This window comes from Canis aureus, chromosome 9 (assembly GCF_053574225.1).
Source record: "Canis aureus isolate CA01 chromosome 9, VMU_Caureus_v.1.0, whole genome shotgun sequence".
In the NCBI taxonomy this organism is placed as follows: Eukaryota; Metazoa; Chordata; class Mammalia; order Carnivora; family Canidae; genus Canis; species Canis aureus.
In genome coordinates this window covers 15,470,173-15,494,354 of record NC_135619.1, presented here as the reverse complement: position 1 = coordinate 15,494,354, position 24,182 = coordinate 15,470,173, and the positions used below count along the sequence as shown (strand labels likewise).

Below are 24,182 nucleotides of genomic sequence, written 5' to 3'. Positions count from 1 at the left end.
ATGCAATTTTATAAATAGTAAACTCTGTCTTGTTGAAAATTATGGGGCAGCCCGGGTGGCTCAGCAGTTTAGCGCCGCCTTCAGCCCAGTGCCTGATCTTGGAGTCCCAGGATCGAGTCCCATGTCAGGCTCCTTGCATGGAGCCTGCTTCTCCCTCTGCCTGTGTCTCTGCATCTCTCATTCTCTCTCTCTCTCTCTTTCTCTCTCTCTCTCCCCCTCCCTCCCTCCCTCCCTCCGTGTCTCTCCTGAATAAATAAAAAATCTTTTAAAAAAAGAAAATTAGTAAATAAAGTGAGAGATGCCTTAAAATCTGATAAAGTTTAAGTATAACCAGGATCTAGGTCATCATCTTAGGACAAAAGAACCATTTCTATCCCTCCCTTTATATAATAAAGGTAATATATCTAATATCACTTAGGTCAGCTGTGCCAAAAGAACTATGTCCTTTGACATGTTTTATCTATCTCTTGTAGAGTTCAATGGTACAAGTTCAGTGCTTTGCTCTTTTTGTGTTCTTTTAATCAAAGAGTACTCCAGAAGGTGGGCTAAACTTAGAATTTTTGTTGTTGTTCAGTAAGTGACTATAATGGAGCTCTAGGCAAAGGTTATAAACTCAAGGGCTCCCTGGGTTAAGGCAGGGAATGTCAATGAGTGAAGAGGCCTGATGGTCTCTGTGGGGACCTGGAGGACAACAGCTCAGGCAAAGGGACAACATGCACAGTTTCAGGTGACTGCTGTTCTAGAGGAAGGCACACCTGGTGTTGCCAGTTTTCCAGTGCTGCTATTTCTAGAGAACAAAATCTGAATTTTTACATGGAATTTCCAATTTTATGTTATGTTTTAATTTTACATTAACTGATTAAACTTTAAAAAAATAATGCAAGCCTAATAAAATATGCCATTGGTCAATAAACAAGCAGGGATGTATTTCATAATTAGGTAAGAATTTATGAGAGGCCAATTCTGATGGTAGTCTTACATGGATGTTATATGGAACTTTCTCTTTATATATGTCACTCAAAGAATCTCAAATGGGCTCATTTGTTATCTAATTAATATTACTAATACTCATACTAGGAATTTCTCTGTTCAACTGAAGCAAGTAGATGATTAGGTCATTATTCTGAAATTGTTATTAATACATAGGCTTATCAATAATTTAAGGGAAAAAGAAACCAATTCTATAGGGGAGGAGGTAAGCAAAGCTCAAGATCACAGGGAGAAGTTCAAGGAGCTCCAAAAGCTACATAGAGGAGAATGAGTTTCCTATTTCCACTCCAGGAAGAAGAACACATGGACATTAATGTCTTTGGATGCCTTGCCCAATCAATGTTCTCTGATACTTGAGTTATCTAAAATATCACTGGGCAGAATTTACTTCATGTGCTCCTGAATCACCTTCTTGTTGTTTTTCTTCTCCCCATCCGTACACTTTTTTTTTAAATCTCTAACACTCTGTGTTACCCTACTGGAGTATGTGCCTTGGCCATAATCTTAATAACAAGGGTTTCTATGACTCCCACATCACAGCATTATACAGACATCACAGTTCAGAAGACTTTCAGAATGACAGTACTATGTTTATAATAAATAGTAATTGGTTTTGAGGGCAATATCAATAAAATTCAGTCAAAGAATTATAAAGGTTATAGAATGCTGCTAGAATAGATTAAGCCAAAGACCTTAAGGTAACAACACAGATTGTGGATTAATCTTATACCTGCTTTTGTGAAGCAGAGCAGTTATAAGTAATTCTCAAATTGAATTAAGGACTACATGAAGACTTAAACTGTGTATTTGTAAATTCTGTTCTAAACCAAAAATTATCATTGTACTTCTGGAATTCCACAGAAGGAATGGAATGGTTGTATGTGAATAAAATGTAAGGTAGTAGAGTGCCTGGGTGGTTCAGTTGGTTAATTGCCTGACTCGTGGTTTGGGCTCAGATCATGATCTCATCAGGCTTGTGAGATGAAGCCCTGGGTCCTGCTTGTGCTCAGCAAGGAGTCTGCTTAAGATTCTGTTCCTCCCTCTGCCACTCTCCCATTTGTGCACAAGCATTTCTCTCTAAAATAAATAAATAAATAAAATGTTTAAATGTTATGGTGCTAATCTCTGCCATATAAAAAATGATTAAACTTCAGATTGGCAGTAAGTTACTCCCTGAGTCCAAACTTCCCATTGCTCACACGTTCTCTCACGTAGTCCTTGGATAACTAGAAAGAAAGACTCTTCCTTAATCCTCAGCAAATCAAAAATTCAACTCTCTTTGATGACGATATCATCATCCTCACCAGTAATTACCAACAACAACCAAACAACAAAATCAACAATTTCCAAAGATATACACAAAACACACATAAATACATATATCTACACATACACACAAATGTATTTTTAATTGACTTGCTTGTAAATAAATTTAGAAGTCATATACAAAATTGTGTCTATATTTTGGGAAGATAGTAAATGATTTTCAGAATCTCCAAAGGGCTTCTTCACAACCAAAAGGGCAATGATCTATTATCTAGAATTTCCTCTTATAAAACTTAAAAGTTGAATCCCCTACTCTTTTTGTGATGTTGCCATAATTAACTTTCCTTAACAACCATCCCTGGTTAAAATAATATTAATGTAGATTTCTGTTTAACACTTGGCAACAGGGGCTCCTGGGTGGCTCAGTAGCTGACCATCTGCCTTTGGTTCAGGTCATGACCCCGGGGTCCTGGGATGGAGTCCTTCATTGTGCTCCCCACAGGGAACCTGCTTCCTCCTCTGCCTATGTCTGCCTCTCTCTGTGTGTCTCTCATGAATACATAAATAAAATCTTTTTAAAAATGGCAACAAATTTTATATGTTTTTGAAGTTATACCTTTAACTATAGATAATAAGCAATAAAAAATTACTAGTAATGAAGAGTTAGGGGACAGCACTTATTGAATGTAATTCTTTTAATACTCTCATATCTTTTAAGTTCCTTGATAAGTTATGTGTTTTGTGGAAAGAGTCCTGATGAAGGAATTACAAGACCCATCCTGGCCATTCATAGGCATTGTGATTTTAAGTAACAAAGCTGAGCCTCAATTTTATCATTTTACAACATGAGGATTACAAACCAATCTCCTGGGACCACTGCAATGGCTCATATGATAGTTTCCAAGGTAGTATATGGTAAACTATGAAACAGTGAACTTCTTTGACAATTCTGAATTTAAAAAATTAAGATAGGTTGTAAACTTTAAATATGGTAGAGTCTACTTCAGAGTTTCCCAACAAAGAAGAATTTTAAGAAGTTGGAAAGACTTAGGAACGTTGAAAATATACTCAACCCATCCTTAAACTTTCTTGGAAGCCACAGGTGTTCATGGTGTGGGCTCTGCAGCCAGACTGTGAGTATTCACACCATCATACAGTTACTATCCCCACAACCTTCTCTAGGTCTCTCCATCTCTTTAGGCCTCAATTTCTTTATCTGGGAAACAGACATGATTATAGTTCCTACTTCATTATATTCATTATACTAATTGAACTAATAAATGTAAAGTGAAAAATTCCTATCATATGGTAAACAGTATCTAAGTAATAACTATTACTATAATAATCATAAAACTTATTTGGGGAAAAAGCCCAACTGTTTGAACCCTAGTGCCACATCTGATTACCACCCTCTTTCTCTATAATTTTTATAATAATTTTATTTGACTAAGCTTCCTTTATACCATCTTTTCCCCCCGAGTCTAGGTACGGCATCCATAATTCTAAACACCTGTTTGCTTTCTTCATTTGTCCTCTCGAACTCCTTTCTCTATCACCACTTATGACTTTCACTTTGGTCAGTTTAATTCCCCATGTAGTGACAAGTAGAATCAAACCAAAGGGAATAAAATCAGGGACACCTTGGTGGCTCATTGGCTAAACATCTGTCTTCGGCTCAGGGCATTGATCCCGGACTCTCAGGATCAAATCCTCACATCAGACTCCCTGCGTGGAGCCTGCCTCTCCCTCTGCCTGTGTCTCTGCTTCTCTCTGTGTGTCTCTCATGAATAAATAGATATTTTTAAATAAATAAATAAATAAATAAATAAATAAATAAATAAATAAATAAATAAATAAGTTTCAGCTGCAGAAATGGCCCCTCCCCCACTACTGGTTAGGCAGCCAGGAAGGGAGGGGCATGTTCATTAACCTTTGTTGGTGACAACCCTTAAACAGACTATTTATTATAAACTCTTTTCATGTTCCCTAAAATCATGATTATCACATTAAGTTCTCTTTGATGCCTCTCTCAGCATATCTTCCACATTTGCAGAAGGTAGAGGTTAAATGCATGGATAGTGGAGGCACAATGCCTGTATTTAAATCCTGGCTCTAGAACTTAACTGATTATGTAGCTTGAGCAATTTATTTAGTTTTCTGCCTCAGTTTCTTTCATCTGTGAAATGGGATGATATTACTATCTGCTTCAAAAGGTTCTTGTTGAGATTAAATTAAATGAATTAATTTTTATAAAATATTTAAATGGTGCCTAACACACAGTAATACGAGTATTATTAAATGAAGACCTAAACTTGACTCACACTGATTGTTCTATGGTTTGAGGTCCATAATACTCATTTATAATGTATACAATGTTCTCACCAGTATGATTTCTAGTCACTGGTTCTGACATATCACACTGCATACTTTAAGCAAAATGAAACTCCTTTATTGCAAAAGATACTTATTTTTCATTACTGTCTTCCTTATGCCTAAGTCTGTTGTATCACAGCTATATTTAATTTTTCAAATAAAACATATATATTCCATTAGTGAATGGTTAAAGATTCAAATCAATGATTTTCTTACTAGGAGTAAAAAGTGGCCATTTTTTAATTCACGAAAGTAGAAAAAATGGCACTCAATTGCAAGACAAGCAATTGTGTGTGTGTGTGTGTGTGTGTGTGTGTATAAACAATATGCAAACAGTTGTTAAGGGGATGAATTACTCAGGAGAATTGTGAAAACTTCTATAAAAACTTCAAAATTGCAATGATAATTATTGGTCAAAATGATTTTATGAATACTCCCGGTAGAAAGTTGATCTTTCAAAATATTTTTCAAAACCTCATAAATTTAGAAATTCTCCTTGATGTCAGACAAACCCCAAATCCAGGACCATGGAGAGCTCACCCATACTGCCTGGTGAGTGGGGTAATGTGGAAGTACCAGCGGCATTTGCTGCTTTAGCTTCTATCCTGGGGACAAGGCCAAATAATGAAATTATTTGCAAAAGATAACCCCCCCCCAAAAAAAAGGTAAAAAGGAACAGAAACTGCGACTATCACAAAGCCAATATTACGGAATTGACTCCGTTTTTGCAATCTCTCTGAAGCTGCCATAGAACTGGATAAAGATGTTAATTATTTATTGGGCCACTTGTCCATGGTGGGGAAAAAAACAGATAACTTTGCACTTGATGACTCCTTAAATTAAAAGTGGTAAGTTATCCTTTGTGGCTTATCAAATTTAGCTTTGCAAAATTGATTATTTTGATTTCCTACTTTGCAGAAATAGTTATGATGATTATGAAAATACTATAACTGGACATCTACAGAGGATAACAAGGAGCAAAATAATTGTCAGAGAGTAACAACAAAAGTAAGTCAACTTAAATGTTTCTTCCTCTCTGGTGACTTCTTAATAGCTAGATATTTGTCAGTTCTTTTTATATAATTTATAATTGTATTTGTAGAACAGCTCCCGATCAGGACATTATCAAAAGACTTACACTACATCTACATGAAAATCCTCTCTCTCGGACTCAGTTTTAACACCTTCATGTAAACTTTTAGAATACAATAACCAGTCCCTATAAAAGAACACAGAAGATTTTGGTCCTCTAACTGTAAGGGATGGGAAAGGTAGAGTCAGAACCACTTTAAATTTTGCCTTTTTAAAGTACTTCTAAGAAGGCAGAAAGGCAGGTTTTTATAGATTTTCCTACTTGTTTTGCTTAGGAGAACCCAGCACTACAGACTTCTACTATTTATCAATTAATCTGGCATGCAGCCTCAAAGGAAGAAGGTCGACCTGTATTAAAAATGCAGCCATCAAAAATTCATCAAAGGTTTCAGCATTTTAACTCATGAACCTTTGAACACCTACATACTTGTCAGATCTCTGGTCATAGTTAATGGTGAAATCTATAGTTACTCCAGTACCTATGCCTGCCCTGACATGAGCAGAATGAGGAGGATTCCCAAGGAAAAAGTTAAGATTCTAGCACTGCTTGCCTTTCTTTCATTACTTTCAATAAAATGGCCCAAAACACATTGCATCACCTAGAGTTCAAAGTCCATCAAATCAACCTACTGCAAAGAAAAAAATCTTTCAAGAGTATTTTTCCTTATGATTGTAAATATCACCTTTCTCACAAGGCAATAGAATTAAGAAATGCATAAACAGCTATTATCTAGTAGGATTAAGTACTACATAGCTCACAGATTGGAGTCTTTTAATGCTCTCCAAGAAAAGGTAATAATTTCAGAAACCCTCCTTTAGTGTGTAAAGAACACAGTATAGTATATGCTGGAAATGAAAACTGGAACCTTCCAGTTCAAGGTAAGAACTCTGCTGCTTAACTAATGCACTGCTCATAGCTGTCATCATTAATTTATGTTAGCCTCTGTAAACATCAAGAGTATAATAGGCCAATTTCACAACTAAATATAGATGCACATTTTGCCCTTATATAAATGGCAGATTGCTGCTGTAGATCATCGCTGCAGCAACACATCAGTAAAGATGCACTGTTTGATGGTCTGATGCTCACACAATATATAAAACCAGTTGTAATGGTTGTTTGGAAGCAAAGTGTAACATAGCAGCAAAATTTCATTTGTTCCACAAACTCAGGATATATTAAGCTTGGCTGACAAAGACTGTTTGATGTGCTAAATCAGTTTGACCTTCATTCTTGCTTTATTTTTCTCATTTAACATGTGGAATGACCATTATTTTTCCCCATGTGAGAAAATATCATGAAATTGATGGCTTTAAAAGAGTACCAAAAAATCGGCAACTGCTAACATTTGAGAAAGTATCAAAATTAAGATGCATCCTTAAAATTTTTAACTAAGATATATTCTGAGTGAATAATCATGACCCATTTTTGACTTGTAGTAAAATAGATCAAAAGAGTAATTAGAGCCATTCAACTGAGTGCCTTCCCTCATCTTCAGAAAATGCCTTGTGTATGTTTGAACTTAATAATTAAATTAATTGGTTTTAGCCAATGAGCGTTTTTATTCTTAACACTTTAAATAAGAGGATTTAATTCCAGAATGAGTCATTAGAATAGTAATAAAGAAAGCTGAGAGGTCTGCACAATCCTTTTCAACCAATGTTCACCTTGATTCAAATAATCCTTGAATGAACCACAGCAAGACCAAACTATTCATTGTATGCTTTGGTGTCTGCCAAAAACCTCATGAATCAAAGTGTTTTGTTCTTCATTTTCCCCCAGAACTTTAAGCTGTACAACTGGCAGTTCCATAATAATGGAAAAACTGTGGCTTTATCAAGTAATTTCTCTCCACCCAATAAAGAGCACTTTACCTTGGAGCAACTTGTATATTTCACACCTTAAATTTCTATTTACCAAATCAGCTAATCACTTCACAATTGAACTCAGAACAAAAAAAAAATTATCAATTAAAGTGGTTGAAACTCCTGCAAATTATCATTTAGGAATGAAGTAATTGCTTTCATCAGGGCAGAAAAGCCCGCCAGAACAGAAATGTCACTTTAGATTAGTGTTCTCACTCCTGAAGCTATGGATGACACAGCTGATATAAGACTAAATGCCAAGACCAATCAATTGCTTTTGTGGCTCTGCTCTGAGCGGCTGTAAAAGGGGCCATTTTCTAGGATCTACTCTTCATTATAGTAAATGCTATCTCCTTGGTAACATAATTCCATTTCTCATAAATTCTGTCTGAGAGCATTGTCCTAACAATGGATGTTTGTGGAAAAGAATGCTGTTGGTTTAATGCACAGAATTAAGTGTGAATGGCTGTCAAACTGCTATAGTTTACTAGTTCTTAAACATAAATTGAAGTCTTATACATTAAAAAGAATTCTTAGGGAGAAACGAATGTCCGGAACAAGGGTAAGATATTGTATTTGAAGGCTCTGTGCTAGCGGTTTAGAATTTTGACTATTCTAGTATTTATCTGTCCTGTACATTAAATCAGTCAGCTCACACCAGAGGTGGGTGAACACTTCACTTACTTTCTCAGCAGTGTAGTTTGCAAATGTGAAACCTCAGAAGCAAATATGGACTCATTAGGCAACTGCATGCGATTTGTGAATAGCCACAACTGTGTTAAAAGAAAAAAAAAAAGTGTTCTTTGAGCTGAGCCCTTCCTGGAAAGCATCCAGATCTTAATTTATATTGTTCATCCTCCTGAAGTTACAAGAATCTGGATTGCAGGCTCCAATTAAAAGGAAATTGAAGCAGCTAATATAGTGAGAAAGCTAGCAATTCCCTGCACTGTTCTCTTCAGGTCTGAAGTTTAGAAAGAGATTCAGGATCACGGGTCTTTGCCCAACATGGGATAAAGGCTTTCTCATCCTGGTGAGCACACATGTGTAACTTCCATTAACAGTAACAGGAGTCGTGAGCACACATTGAGAGGAAAGTCTACTGCTAAATATTTGAAAGGGTCAGAATGTCTCTGCTGAAAGGCAAAATGAGAGGGAATGGTGGGGCACCCTGTGACAGCAGGATGTTTTACTGACCATGCAAAGGGCAATTGCTGGAATTGCTACCACTCCAAGGAGCTACAGTACTGATTTCCATAGCATCAATAGCAGGAATCTACACACGATGTTTCTGCTTTTTAAGGTTATTCAGTACTATGAAAGAATAGCATGAACCTTAATGTAATACTAAAAGCGGACATCTTTTTTTTTTTTTTAAAGTGGACATCTTTTAATGCTTACTCTCTTTTGGCCACAGCCTAAATGTTTTAAATATTATCTCATTTAAGTCACGGTTGCCAATATCAGCCATAAAGGGAAAAAAGTAACAGCAACTATGGAAGACAATCTCTGGACACATCTGATACTAAAAACAGTGTATCTTTCAGCCCCTCTTTTGGGGGCCACTGTATGGGTTTTGTACTTTCCCTCAAACCTGCCATACCCTTCCCCCCAAAACCAGGAGATTTTTTTAAGACTTGTTTATTTTAGAGAGAGCTTGAGTGCAAGGGAGAGGGCAAGGAAGTGTGGAGGGAGAGAGGGGGAGAGAGAAAGAGAGAAGCAGACTGCCTGCTGAGCACGGAGCCTGAAGTAGGGCTCAATCCCAGGACCCTAAGATCATGGCCTGGGTTGAAATCAAGAGTTGGATGCTTAACTGACTGAGCCAACCAGGTGCCCCTAAAACTAAATTTCTTGTCTTAAGGACGGCTTTCCCCAGATCTTAGACTTCTGGTGCTAAAGCAGGGAACTCCTGGGCAAACCAGGACAGCTGGCCACTCTGGAAGTATTACTGCCTCCATTTCACAAATAAGAAGATCAAAGCACAGAGAGCGAGGTAACTTGCCCAGAGCCAGTGAGGGTTGCAGCAGAAATTTGAATCTTGGTAAAATGACTCACATAAGTCCCTCTCACCCCCACAGTACACCACCTCTACAGCAAAAAAGTCCTCATGATTTCCCCTTTCTCTATCATATTTATGTGACAGTTAAGTCACTGACAAAGTTTTACTTAATTTATAATCATGTATATATAAGTTCCATAAGCATTATGAAAACATTAATTTCTTAATGAAATGTTCAACAAAACCCTGTTTTCCAGGCTTACAAACGTTGCAATTTGAAGTAGATGGATTTGCTGTTAATTGGTGTAAGTTCCAAACTAAATTACTTTGGAATTCAAATTCAAATGACCTTTTCTAGAGGGAAAATTCACTTTTTCCTTTAATTTTCTCTAAGTGTGATTTCAAACACTTTTGAAAGCACAACTAAGTGGAAGAAAGCTTTTGAAAACTTTCAAGCTTGATAGGAGAAACTTGGAAAGGAGAAAGCATGCTTTGACAAGTTTGAAGATCTTTAAGTATGAAAAATGAAAGTTATGGTCATGTGAACACTGCAAACAGCACATGCTTTTAGTTGACATCAATGAACATGCCATTATATTGTAACTGCCTGCATTCCTTTGTGAAATAGAGATAATTAAGTAAAATGGTCACCCTTTCTTTAAACACTACAACTGAGAAAACAGGCCTTAAAGAGACTATATACCTTATCCTCTATCCTAAGACATATTTTTACTTAATATTTTATCAAAATTCCCAAAAGCACAGCATATGGTTGCCAGGGATGTAAATTATTACAATTCCTAGAGAACACTTTGGCAAATACATATCCAAAGGATTAGAAATTTGTCTTTTTTTGACCAAAGCTAAGGATGTGTGTGAATATATTGCTAAGAGAATATTCACTGTCTCCTTGATAAATAAACTTTAGAAACCTATTATGGAATATTCAAGCTCTTGAACATGGATGCTGAAAAAAATCCTCAGTGGCTTGGGAAATTTTTCTTTACAATATAGTAAGCAATGAAAGGCAGTTTATAAAGCAGCGAGTATAGTGGGATCAAACAACTGTAGTTCTATATCACATAGGTGGATGGATATACAGATAAAATATATCCAAATCTAGATTAATGCCCATAAACCAAAATATTAAGATTGGTTCTTTCTACATGGGAGAAATTCCTTGTGGAGGAGGTGGAGAGAACTCTAATTTCTGTCTTCAATAAAAATTTTTAAATGTAAAATTATTTTGAAAAAACACACAAATATTGTTTTATGGAGTCCAAGTTGAGCCTCAGAAGTGCCCTGATGCTAAAAGACATTTTTCATTTAATAAAGGTTTACCTGCTAGTACTATCAAATGCTAGCCTGTCACCACTTCTTGCAATAGAAGGGCCTAAATATTTGGAGAAAATGCTTGGCTTGGTCACTCCTCTAAAAGAAAATGCTTGGCCAGAACTGGCAAAGCTGGGCAAGGGTTTCATTCCTTCCTAAGGTATCTCACACAGGTCTCCAACCAAAAGATTGAGTCCATTAGCCACACAGCCCAGGCTCCCCTAAACCCAAAAGCAGTGCTTTACTCAGTTGTATATATACACTATGCCAGCTGCTTGGCTAGAGATGCAAAGTGCTACCACTAGACTGGCTTTTTTTGGGACAGTGACCTTAGGTTCTTACCCAGGAGAAAACAAACACACCAAATATTATATAGAATGAGGTTCTTGAAGCATATTCTCAGATCCTAACTCAAGTCTAGGGTAAGAAGCTGCCCCAATTGATGATATCTTGACATCTCTATGCTCTGTAACACTGACCGAACTATTATAACCAGGGTCATCCATTGTTTTTCCCTTGGCTGCTGTACCTCACACTTCTAATAGGTTTTGGCCCTTGGCAGTAGGTGGTTCCATGGTAATGGAGCATGTATATGTAGTAGTCAAGATGTTATCCTGTGCCAGGGGTTATCTATACCTTAAGGAGTCATGTTACCTTGTTAAGGTGCTTTATGAAGTGAGACAACATGGGAAATGCCTGTTTAGTTCCAGGCTTCCATTACTCAGTCAGAAACCACGTCCTCCTGGATCCTACACTCTTTTGAGAAAACTTGATAGATGTTAGTCTTCTCATAAAAATCTGACTTTGAGGAACTACAAGACAGTTATTCTGAGCCACACCTATTTACATAACAGGAGAATAAAGATAGGTAACATATCAATGTATGAAATGTTAATATAAAAAATAAGAATAAAGTGGGCACATTTTCTTGATGAGTTTGCAAGCTGCTTGTGGAAAAATCAAAGGTTCTATCATTATATGTGTATATAAAACTAAAAAGACCTAATTATCTCATTGATTGAAAGTTAGCACTGAATTTCCTGATTTTAAACAAATCATCGCCACAACTTTAATAGTAACATGAATCCACACTGTTGACAGAAAATTCTCAAATGCAGAAAAGCATGAGGGGTACTTATAAGCTCATATAAAAGTGCCTGGTTAATTGAAATAAGGCAATAAAAGCCAGAGATTTTCTCAATTGGCCCCTAATGTAAAGTCTCCATAAATCACCTTAGTGTCTGAATCTAGAAGCCACCAAAATTTAAACACACAAAATGTGTAACACATGGTTGAACACTTACTTCTTCTCTGACCTTTCATAGCCTAATATAGTCTTTGACCAAAATGGATATTTTGTTGCCTTTTACCCATCTACCAGCACTCTACAGGAGCCCGTTCTTAAATTTACCTTCTATCTTGTCCGTGTATTTCATTTTGTTTTGTTTGGGCTGAAATATTCATCTTAAAGGGTTTTCCCTCAAGGTCTCCTTTTGAGTTATTAGCCAACAAAAGATCACTTAGTCTTCAGTCTCGCTTCTGAGAACAGCAGTGTTTCCCAACAGCACAGTTACAAAGATAGTGTGGAGATCAATGAGTCCTCAAAAGCAATGGGGCAACTATGTCATGTTCTCATGGTTGTGGACCTAACTTTTCATATACATACATGTGCAGGTGCATGCACATGCATATACACACACATACACACACTCTCACATAAACACAGCATTGTTGTTAGGGGATTAAATTATATACATGGCTGCCTCTAGCTATGACCTCTCCAACTACTCATCACTTCCAAAATTCTTAGAGGTGGTATTTGAGCATGACTAAATGTGCCATGAGTATCCTTAAATTCTGTTTACTTTCCCATCATTTTTATCTCATTCTCTTCTATACAACTTCCTTCATTTGATTTAGTCATATGTCATCTAATAAAATTCACATATCCAAGAAGAGTAGGGTTTTTTGGTTTTATAAATTGTTAATATAGCATAAATAAATTTACCTGCAGGACCTAAAGAAATAATACAAGTGAATAAAGAGAACTACTTACAAGAAAGCAATGCAAACCTGATAATGGCAACTGGACCTTATTGTTGAACAGGTAATGGGGAATGGTGAGGACTCTGGCAGACTGGAGAGCATGTGCCCAGCCAACAAGGGGCACTCATTATTCAGGAAACACACACACACACACACACACACACACACACACAAACATTGTTACTAGATGAGACTATGGACCCAAAGTTGCCAGGTCTTCCTTTTTAACAGAAGATAGAAATCCAGGGATTTGTTTTTTTTTTTAATGTAAAATTTTCCATTTTGTGAAAAAATATTGGCATCTCATTTAAAAACTAGAACTCTTTGCAGGCTCTTCCATGCCTCAATTGGCCTATGGCTGTTAGCAATCTGTGGTTTAATGCCATTAATAACATTTCTGGAGACTAGGATTTAATTACAGGGTACATAAGGTGTGGGATATGAAGATGTATAGCAGTAAGGTGACATTGAAAAAATCAGAAAGAGGTATAAAATGAATGGAAGTGAATGAAGAAAGTTAAGTGGGAAGAAACTATAATTATAAAGTGACTTCCTGAGGGGTTGAATTTCTGCTTTTTCTTTGCTGTTTTGTAAATGTCCTAAAAATAATCAGGAAAAATCAGAGTTAGACCATTCTATAGGGTTCAACCTATTAATAAAAATAGCTCAGAAAACCAAAAATACTGACTAGGCAAATGTGTACATATGTCCATTTACAACATTTAAGCTACAGTTTCAAATATTTAATAACAGCTGAAAGCTCAGTTTACCATGGTAGCATCCTGTACAAAAAAATATTTTATGAAAATTAAACTAGCTCTTTTCACAATGAGTCTTTAGAGTGCAGTCCCTGAAAAATTAGTGATTAGATTATGTTAACAATTTCTTAAAGTACATGCCAAATAAGACTTTGTTGTTATTAGCACAATAATAATGTTGAGAGACAGTGTCCTCCTATGGATGTCTTCAATGAGTACTTGCTGAAAGATGGTTATGCTGATGGTCTAAATGTCCTTAAAAGTCATGATCAAAATTAGTAAAAAATAAATCCAGTAGTAGTGCTACTGAAATAAAATTTATACAGTAAATCAGTCCTTGAAATGAATGGTATTACTGTGAAGAAGGAAGGGAAAGAGGGAAGAAACACAGATATTACCCCCTTCCCACCAAACCTTGATAATAATAAATTCTTCCCTGTCAAAAATATTTAAATCTTAAAACAGAGTCCCATCTCCTTTCTACACTCTGGAGGCGGTCCTACAGTGAGCACCAAACTGAGTCGAAAAAGAGAAAAAGAAGTCAAGAGCCTGTCTAGCCTCCTTTGTTAACCATACCGTCTTACTCAGAGCACCACATCATCATAAATCCTTCCAAGTCAGGTAGAAATGTAACAATAAGGAATACAGAAAGCATTTCCAAGGGGAAATCCAAGATCTTCACATAATTCTTGACTCCCTTTGTTAGGTTTGTATGTTTAAAATACAAAAAAGTGGACAGAGGCAACACTCCAAAGAGAACATATAAGAGATCACAGCAAAAAAGGATTTAACCTGGCAAGGTACCTACAAATTAAGATGAGATATTAAATCCCCATAAATTTCAGAATGACTAAGACAGCCATCCAGAAAGGCTTTCTGAAATTCAACAAAATTCTGGAACCCATGTTTTCCTACAGTTGAATCTCCTCTGCCTCTGGGTATGGGTTTTGGGGCTTTGTAGGGTTTTTATGCCTTCTATTTATTTTAAAAGTGTGTTTATGTGTTTGTGCATCTGCTTTGCTTTCTGGGGTAGCTGTGGCCTTCTTACTTCCTTCTGGCTATGTGTTCCTAGTCTCTGGCAGTGTCCTTTTCCCTCTTGGGTAGAGGCTGACAGCTCAGGTGGAAAGGACAGCCATCACGTCTATATGTAGGGTCTGCTGCTTTATGAAATTGATCAGAATGGCACATTCTAGTCAATTTCACTCACAGCAGGTGGAAGAAAGAGAACATTCCTATATAAAAGTCAAGCACTGCTTTTCATCTGTAGCTTCCAGGACTGATCGTACAGTAGATCTCAACCAAAAAAGCAAACACATACACACACAGTCGGCTAACATGCATCCCAGGGCAGACATGCTACAATTTGTGCACAACCCCTTCCCTGCCCCCTGTATATGCAATACAGTAAGGAATGGTGTGTGTTAGACTGTAGGCTATAATTTTATTGATAGACTCTGATGACATTATAAAATCCATAAGGGCAAAGAGCAAGTGATTTGCTCATGTCACTAGAAATCCAATACAAAATTACAGCTTTCATTTAGAAGCCTTTTTGGAACTTTTTTTTTTAATCAGTCATGATGCATGGTTATCAATACCTGTATTTGGACCATGATGACAAGGGAGGGGAAAAAAAACATCAAGCCAAATCCTACAGAGAATAATCCCAAATTCTTCAAGCTCAGAAGGACAACTCCTGATTTTACAAAATTCTATACAAATTGTGAGAGATATAGCAAGCAGAAAATGAGAGCAAATTTGCCTCATTTCATCAAGATTTCTGTAAGAATTCATTTACATGCTACTATGTGCTAAATGTAGATTTAGATCTTCACACATAAAACCAACTTTAGGTCTTTTATAGTGTATGTTACAAATAAACTCATATAAACTCCTAGACAATTTGTGTATAAAAAGCAGGGGAAAAGATTCCCTCTTTACTCCATGTCAACACATTCCACTTTCACGTGAGTTCAACAGGTATTGTGTGTCTTCATTTGGACAACATAAACTTGGGTGAGGGGTTTGTATCTTCTGAAGATCCACCCACTTATGCACTTTCAAAGCATTAATTTAACAGATCTTTAAGTGGGGTGGACGTCATACAGAAATATCTGTGCCAAGGAAATCTTACTATTCCCAAGAAAGAGGGACTTCCTGTTGAGAAAGTTTGCTTCCTCTCTGTGCTCAGGATAACTTGCATTCCTAAGCAGGAGGAGGTTGACAGAGCCATCAAAGACCGGTCAATCCTAGCAGTTCATGCTATCTGTGGGAGGTCCTGGATAGAACCAGTATGTTTATAAAAGTGACTTGTAAGCAGGTCTAGACTAAAGCAATTGAAAGACAGATCATCTGGAAAATAAGTAGAGTTAATTGGATAGGTACAGGTGGTCCACATAAGGAAGCTATTCAATATAAGGAAAAATATGAGAAAATCACAGTTATTCATTACAATCAAAAAACTGATCTATAAGTAGTGAGATCTGAGTGCTGGGCCAACCTCTGCCACTATTAACTGTATGATTTTAGACAAGACATTTAATTTCCCTGGCTCTATGCTTTGTGACTGGAAAAGCAAAGACATTGTTCTCCAGCACATGAGCACATCTTTCCCCTTCAAGATCCTATTTTCACTTGTGTGTATGTTACATATCACTAATGAACTACTAGGGGATATGTCGAAGTGCACTGAAATTATTGCCCATTTCCCATACCATCTTAAAGTGGTGTGTCCTCCCCCACCCGCCTCCCTCTCCCACTGTTCAACTGTTAGTGTCTCATACAATCACAGAACCTTCAATAAGGAAATATACAACCTTACTTTCCACATAGGATTCAGTGAAATTGCATGGTTATTGAACTCATAGATGATACATGAAAACTATCCTAAAATTTCGGATTAATAACAATGAAATAGTCCTATCTCCACTTTCCCAAAAGAAAATCTGAGTCTTCTCAGAACTGACAAAGAGCATAAAACAGTTACCCTTGAGTAATGGGTAATAACGAATATCAGCTGACTAAGTAGAGAATAGGGTTTATGTAAGAGCTATACCTCTGTTTTAAACAAATTAAGCCCTTTCTCCCCACTGATGGGTGGGAGAGGTTCCAATGATGGCAAAACTTACACTTGTAAAGTGTGCCTGTTTACTCTCTATGCATAGTATAATGCCCTGGAACATTCTTACAGAATGTCAACCATCTGGATCAAGCAATCAAACACCACATGTTGGTTGCTGTCTAGCATCAGGCTAAATCCAAATCAATCAATAATCTATATTTTGTGTGCACCAGTAATTTTGACATTGCATAGACACAAATGCAATACTCCTATCTGTCTCCAAGGTGAGTAGACAAGTATTATAAAAAGTGGATAATATTTAAACTGTTTTTCAATCTGTTTCCATAGCTGACTCCACAATTCTTCCAAAACAAGCTCAGATTTCATGGGATGGTTTGATCTGCAACTGACCTAAAAGCAACCACATACTACCTCTAACATCTAATTAAGCCAACGAAAACAACACCGGTCAAAGTGATGGTACCACCACCAATATTCCACGATGCGGCTCATGCCGTTTTGGCTTGCTCAGAGGTATGTGACTATTGGAATCATGTCAGACCGCATCATTCTCTCATTGACATATAAATCTGATTTGTTGTTAATAATACTTACTGTACCTACAACAACATAAGCAGGTCCCAGTGCATAAGGTCTGAAATTACTTTAGGTACTAAGAAAAACACAGCAAGCCCTATGAACCACATGTTAAATAAAAAATTAAATCTCCTTTCAACCGAAATGTGTACAGAATTTTTAATACAATAAACAATGTTTACATTAATTTCACTTGAACTTTTGCAGGTTGGAGAAGCACATTTTGAGTAGCTTATGGTCTTGATTGGTTAGTGAATAATATTTAGCTCAAAGTTTGTGAAAGCCCTAAGCTATAAGTATTCTGAGTTTGGGGTGAATGAAGGTGTAAGCTTAGATGGGATAGTCTAAGAGAAAGAAAGAAGCACCTTTACAAAGAGCTATTATACCTGATAGGCTCCATACAAGACAGTTGAAATGTGAGCTTCAGTATTCAAAATAGAAAGGATACAATCATATGTCTGGTTAACTTACAGGAAATAGTTCCAGAGACAATTTTACACTAACTACAGTGATTTGGGCAATTTTTTAAAATAATACCAGCCAATTTCTCTCCATTATACTCTGCTGGCAGAAAATAAAACATTTTTCTTTGAAATGATTGCCTTTGGTTTTGTTAAATCATGCATTCTGTCAACATGTGGTCACCATTTTTACATGATCTTTCTGCTTCCCTAGAAAAGAATGAATTCACAGTCTGAACCCTGATATAAATATGTAATCTTGCAACTGTTAAGGCTTCTTCTATTACTACAAAATGAAGAGATAAGAAATAGATGTAGTATCAAAAGAAATGAAACCAAAAAGAGAGAGATGATGATGACCAAGTAAGTATAAAGCTCTGATTCTTGCATCCACTCCCCATAGCTAAATGAAGCAAATGTCCATGCTGATCATTTTTCTTACTGTAACACAAAGAGATTGTGTGAAGTTCACGATTTTAAAACACTAATATTTGAAAACAAATTTGAAAACCCTATTTATGTCAAGAGATACATTCCAGCAACTTTGCTATAGCTAGCAAAAGGTTAGGAGAGCAGAGGTTGTAATAAAGAAGAAATATCTTGTTATTAAAGACTTTGGACTATAATGATAACATTATAATTGCTTCTACTCACTATGGCATCCTCTATCCTCTAGGATGGAGATTCTGTATCTCCATCAACCAGCCTGTACATTTTTAAAGCTATATTATTTTTTCAAAAACTATAGATACTTGTTTGGTTTTTTTTGTTTTTTGTTTTTTGTTTTTTTTGCTGCCCCAAAACAGCAGCCTTTATTTATTGAAACAGAACACAGCTCTTTATAAGATAATCACTACAACGTCACCTACCCTAGAAGCTGGGATTTTCTAGAGTAGGCATTCAGAAAGCATCCTTGACAATGTTGTTTACTTTACACAATTACTGGGGTATTACTACATCTCAAACTTCTTATAGTAAAAAAAACAAAAAAGTTAATTCTAAGAAAAACTGAGATACTTTGTTAATTCTAAGAAAAACTGAGATACTTCAACTGAGTAAAGATTAAGAATTTTCAGATGCATTTTAAATTGAATAAAAATATGAAGGGAAAAACAAAGTGGTAATTTTTATATATGAACAAGATAGCAAAGGAGAAGACTCTGGTATGAAGAAAGATAATAACAACTTGATCAGACTTAATATAGGTGTTTTAAAGTTATGAGCATAGGAAAGTGTCACATGTTCCTTTCCCTCCAGATAGTTACATGTGAAGTTAAAATGTAGACCACAGAGGAATATTACTTAAAAATAACTTCTTCCACTGAGTAGCAAATGGGATCTAGGCAAGATTTCAACTGAGATGATGCTCTGCTTGTGACAGAATGGTCTGAGTCTCAAGAGTATGATGACCGTGTAAAGGGGACTTAGAAATTAATGCCACTTCTTTGTCAAGGTAAAACTCAAGTTATTAGAACCCAGTTGAGACTTTCAACTAATCAGAATGATTTTTGTATTCTTGACTTCTTAGGTAGAGAAAAACACAGAGAAATCACCAAAACCAGCAAATGACAAGGATTTTTTTTTCTTTTTCCGTTAACTACAACCTCTGAGATGTTCTGTAAAGTGGATATACATTAACCCCCATTTCCTGCAGTGTCCATAACTCCATACTATGATTGACTTAGTTTAGAAAAAAAAGAATGAATGTAGCCTTGGCAGAAATGTGAATAATCAAGAAAAGACCCAATCTCCATGAGGATTCCATTCTTATCAACGCACTGGGACATAAAGATTTCTAGAAAGCAGCAGAGAAGAGAGAGCAATAAACAGTAGAACTTCAGGCATGTGCTTTCTCTTCCAGGGGCTCAGTTTTCTCATTTGCAAAATGTCTCTGCCCCCTCCCTCCAATAAGTTCTAAAATTCTTTGGAATTCAAGAATTTCACCAAAGGGGTTAAAACAAAAATATTTTGCCTAACTCAGCACCAATGAAAATGTACCTATATGTAAGAAGTCATATTTCCTCATCAGTCATGTGATAACAATGCTGGCATCATCCACAAGGAGGGTTCCCAAAAGCCCAACCATTGTGTAGTTGGCACAGACTGGCATGATCCACCTGCCAGCATCCATTCTGGGGTCAGAGCCCAAACTGCACGACCTTTAAATATCTGAACTCAAACCCACATCTACAGGCTACATAGTTCAAGTGAATGCTTCCTAATCATTATACTAGCTGTGTACACCTTTAAAAGTGTTTTAAAAAATATCTTAAAGACTTAAAGAAATTGCAATACATTCCTTCTATTTCCCACTGGTCAATGTTTTTAAAAAAAGAATTTAGATAAAAAATGGCTAATAATTAAGCACTTATTATGGTCTTACTATGTTCTTAGTGCTGTGCTAATTAACTGCTTCATATGGTTTCCCTCATTGAATCCTTAAACAGCCACGTGGTTACGTATTTACAGATGAGGATAGAGAGGTTAAAGTGGCCACATCATTTACGTCAAGTCTCCCAGCTAGTTATTCCTATGTCCAGGTCAATCCCAAATTGAACTATCTACAAAATACTCATGTTCAACCATCATGGTCAACACATAGCAGATGAGCTGACAGGGAAGAAAAGATACAGAAGTTCTAACCTTTTTAAACCACGAGTTCCTATTTTAAAAAATATGATGAGTTTCCTTCATCAGCAAATTTAAAGAAGTTTTTAAAATCCCAGAATTTGATTCTGGGACCTAGGACTGTTGTGGTAGATTTGAGAAGACTTATTTTTATAAAAATTTATGAGTTCAGTTTACATAAATTTGGAAATAAAATAACATGGTTGCTTTGTGCAGCCATCTGCCACTCTCATAAGCATCTCTAGCTACAAAATTGAGAATACTGGTAGTTTTGCTGTGGAGTTAATTGAAGCCTTCCTAAGAATAATTTTAATTCAGTGTTTTAGAGCCAAATTCTGCTTTATGATCCACATTTCACATAGTATTTCTGAAAACTAGAGCAAGCCAAAGGTTTGATTGGCATTCTAAAATCTTTCAGATTAAAACATGATCCAGCTATTTTCTGCTACATATCTAGTGTTGATCCCAAGACCCATATAAGTGAAAGGGTTTTCCAAATGCAGTGTAGGCATGACCTGTGACGTTGCATAGAGGATTACCTATTAAGTACTGAGACCATCCTCCTATCTTTATTGTTATCCTATCCTGTCATGTAATCAAAACTGTGTTCCCCCTACCTTTAATTATATAATAAAAATGGCTAAGTCTTTCTCAACAAATTTATAAACTTAACATTTATTTGGTTATAATATGCAAAAGCTTATGATACATGGCTTTAAATTAATGTTTCTTCCCAGTATTTTCTTCTATCCAAGGATATTTTATGATTTCTGCTGATAAATGCCTTTTTTAAAAAAGGTAGTTTCTCAGAAAGATCTCATTTTTGGGTTAAAAGCAACAACTCTCTTCAGATGCAGTACAAAGCGTGTATTTGAGAGTTTATCAGTTATTCTTTGTGGGTCTTAATTCAGCCATTGTCTCTGCAAAGAGTCAGTTGCTTTCACAAAATTTCATTTTGACCATTTACAAAATGAAAAGATCAAAGACTCACCAATATTCTGAATGCATTATGTGAATTATAGAAAGACAACAAAGAATTTGGAGGGAAAAACCCTAAGTATCCATTATTATCATAACAAAAATAGCATTGCTATCTATTAGAAAGAGAGAGAGGGAAGTGAACAAAAGTAATTATCCAAGCTATAATTTGGCCCTGTCAACAGAGCACCCCTCCTCAGACTAAGAAAAGGCTCCATAATAACAAGCTCTAAAGAATTGTCTCACAAATGCCAGTTTGGGAGGGGTGCGCTGTAACAGCATCCTAGGACTAGGTGCCGGGGCTGCAGCATTCCACATGCAGGACATACACACAGTCCCACACATGTGTCATCTGGTGGGTTCAGGAAGGCCTGCGGGTGATGGGTTAGTGACTTCTGCCACAAGTAAAATTAAAATATACACTCTATTTTCCTCACATTTTCTTCTTTCCACTCACTTGGTAATCAAATGGCATCTAATATGAGAAACAACCAACCAAAGAGTTAGGATTCAATTCAGATTATTTTGCTTCTGCATCAAAGTACAACTGTTTTATGAGGTTTTATTTTTTTCCTTTAATGTTAAAGGTATAGAGGAATATAAAGGCAAATGTCAAAGCTCCCCAGTCTCTATGGCTTTCTATCCTTAAAAGTGATCATTATGAGTTGTTTTTGTATATTTTTCTAAAAGGAATACATACACTTAAAAGCATATATATGTAAATTTCACCTTATGTTCATGAATTAAATCATCTTTTTGATATTGTTCTGAAACTTGCAAATATAGGTTTTGAACTCAGCACACATAAATCTGTTTAAATTCTACCCAGTATTTCATCGGATACATGTAATAATTTATTTATCCACTTGCCTACAGAAGCATATTTAAGTTGTTTCTAATTTTTTGACATTAAATCAATACTGAAAAAAACATTTCTATATATTTTCTTGATGTATATGTACAAAACTATTATAATAAAAAAATGGGCTCATTAAAAAAGTTGGTCTAGAGTAGTATGGACTGTTAGCTCAAAGAAAGCAAATCCCTCATCTCCATTTGTGAGAAGAAAATCTTTTGATTTAGTTATTTGACAGTGCTAGAAATCAAATGGGTTCCTGAATCCACCTGTATATACAAGGTAATAAAAAGAAGTTGTGTTTGTATCCTCTTTTGCTTTGTATTTTAACATAAGTTGACACATTAATTCTAACATTTTTTCAATTATGTATAATTGAAACACTCCTCCAAATATTTAGATCTACAAGGCAATTTACAGGAAAGTTGCAAAGGCATGACATATTTCAAAATGCATAAAAATGACCATATATTATAGGATCCTGCTGTACCCTGGTTACTTTTTTTACAAAGTAACTAACACATAATATCAGTACAAACAAATGTAGAGACTGTTAGCTGGTGACCCAGAGATACTCATTTGTTTTTTGGTCTACAAGTATCAACCAGTATACACAATTTTCTGAGTTTAGTAGCTCTGTTAGTAGTCAAAAAAGTCACCGCACTTAGTAAAATATCCTCCCTTTTGTGTAAGGTATTTGAATCCGGAAGCTACACAACAAAAATTAATTTCCATTCCACTCAATGCTCCCTCTTGGGCCTTGCTTAGTGCATAGTCCAGGAAACAAAGGCGACTACAGAACTTTCTGAGCAGCCAATCAAGGTGAAACATGTGCTATATCCCCAAGTGCTTAGTACACAATACATGATTCTATGAACCTCTCACCTATAGTGTACGAACAAGTCCCTGAAAATTAAAGTGTGAAATTCAAACACCTTTGTCCTTAAAACAAGAACAATCTGCCAAAAATGCTCTCTTCTGTGAACTTTTGGCATCAACAGGGCAGAACGCAATATCCCTTGCATTCAGCTGCCAAAGACATGAAGCTAGATCCAAAAGGAAGAAGCCAGGTAAATTGTTTAGGCCCCCGACCTAACATTCTCCTTGGCATAAAGACACTCACTCTTTAGCCTTCCAGTAAATGTAGCCAATTGGAAAGGCAATAAATTCATTATTCTACAATAGAGTGAGTAATTCAGATAAACAACCTCCAATGCTTAAAAACCGGTCTTCTCGCTTTTTAATTCTTAAGACCAGCAAATAAAGGCTATTTGAGGAACAGTCCCTCTGAAGCCCTCTCTGAAAAAAAAAAAATGTTTAAGAGACACAGAGAGGAAGAGACACAGAGAGGAAGGCAGAGACACAGGCAGAGGGAGAAGCAGGCTCCATGCAGGGAGCCCGATGTGGGACTCGATCCCGGGACCCCGAGATGAAGACCTGAGCCAAAGGCAGATGCTCAACCACTGAGCCACCCAGGCATCCCTCTCTCTGAAAAAAATTATTGCTAATTCTTAAACACAGATTAAACCAGAAACAAAAAAAGGGGAGAAATTATCCCCCAAATACCTATTCTCCATCTCTACTTTTCAAACATTTTTTTAAATTTTTTTATTTATGAGAGAGAGAGAGAGAGAGGCAGAGATACAGGCAGAGGGAGAAGCAGGCTCCATGCACCGGGAGCCCAATGTGGGATTCGATCCCGGGTCTCCAGGATCGCGCCCTGGGCCAAAGGCAGGTGCCAAACCGTTGGGCCACCCAGGGATCCCTCCATCTCTACTCTTCAAATGAGTATTATGACTATTTCCATCAAAACTCACACTAAGTCTATAAAGAAATGCAAGAATATTTGGTTGATATCTTCTTGAAGACAATTTGGAAGAGA

The 24,182-nt window shown here is 36.4% G+C and overlaps 1 protein-coding gene and 1 long non-coding RNA gene across 8 annotated transcripts in view; one reads left to right on the top strand and one right to left on the bottom strand.

Annotated features, from left to right (window-relative positions):
- Positions 1–24,182, bottom strand: part of NPAS3 (neuronal PAS domain protein 3) — an 839,196-nt gene that overhangs the window by 583,708 nt on the left and 231,306 nt on the right. Inside the window, exon 1 of one of the 7 annotated variants that reach the window (XM_077908996.1) lies at positions 7,597–7,900. The exons of the other annotated variants lie outside the window; for them this stretch is intronic. The gene's annotated coding sequence lies outside the window, so the exon portion shown is untranslated. Of the gene's footprint in view, positions 1–7,596; positions 7,901–24,182 lie in introns of those variants that run through there. 7 annotated transcript variants of the gene reach the window in all.
- LOC144320424 (uncharacterized) lies at positions 8,004–19,849 on the top strand. The gene is made up of 5 exons (XR_013385978.1): positions 8,004–8,149; positions 12,930–13,022; positions 17,129–17,314; positions 18,053–18,201; positions 19,367–19,849. It is a non-coding gene; the product is annotated as an uncharacterized LOC144320424 (long non-coding RNA).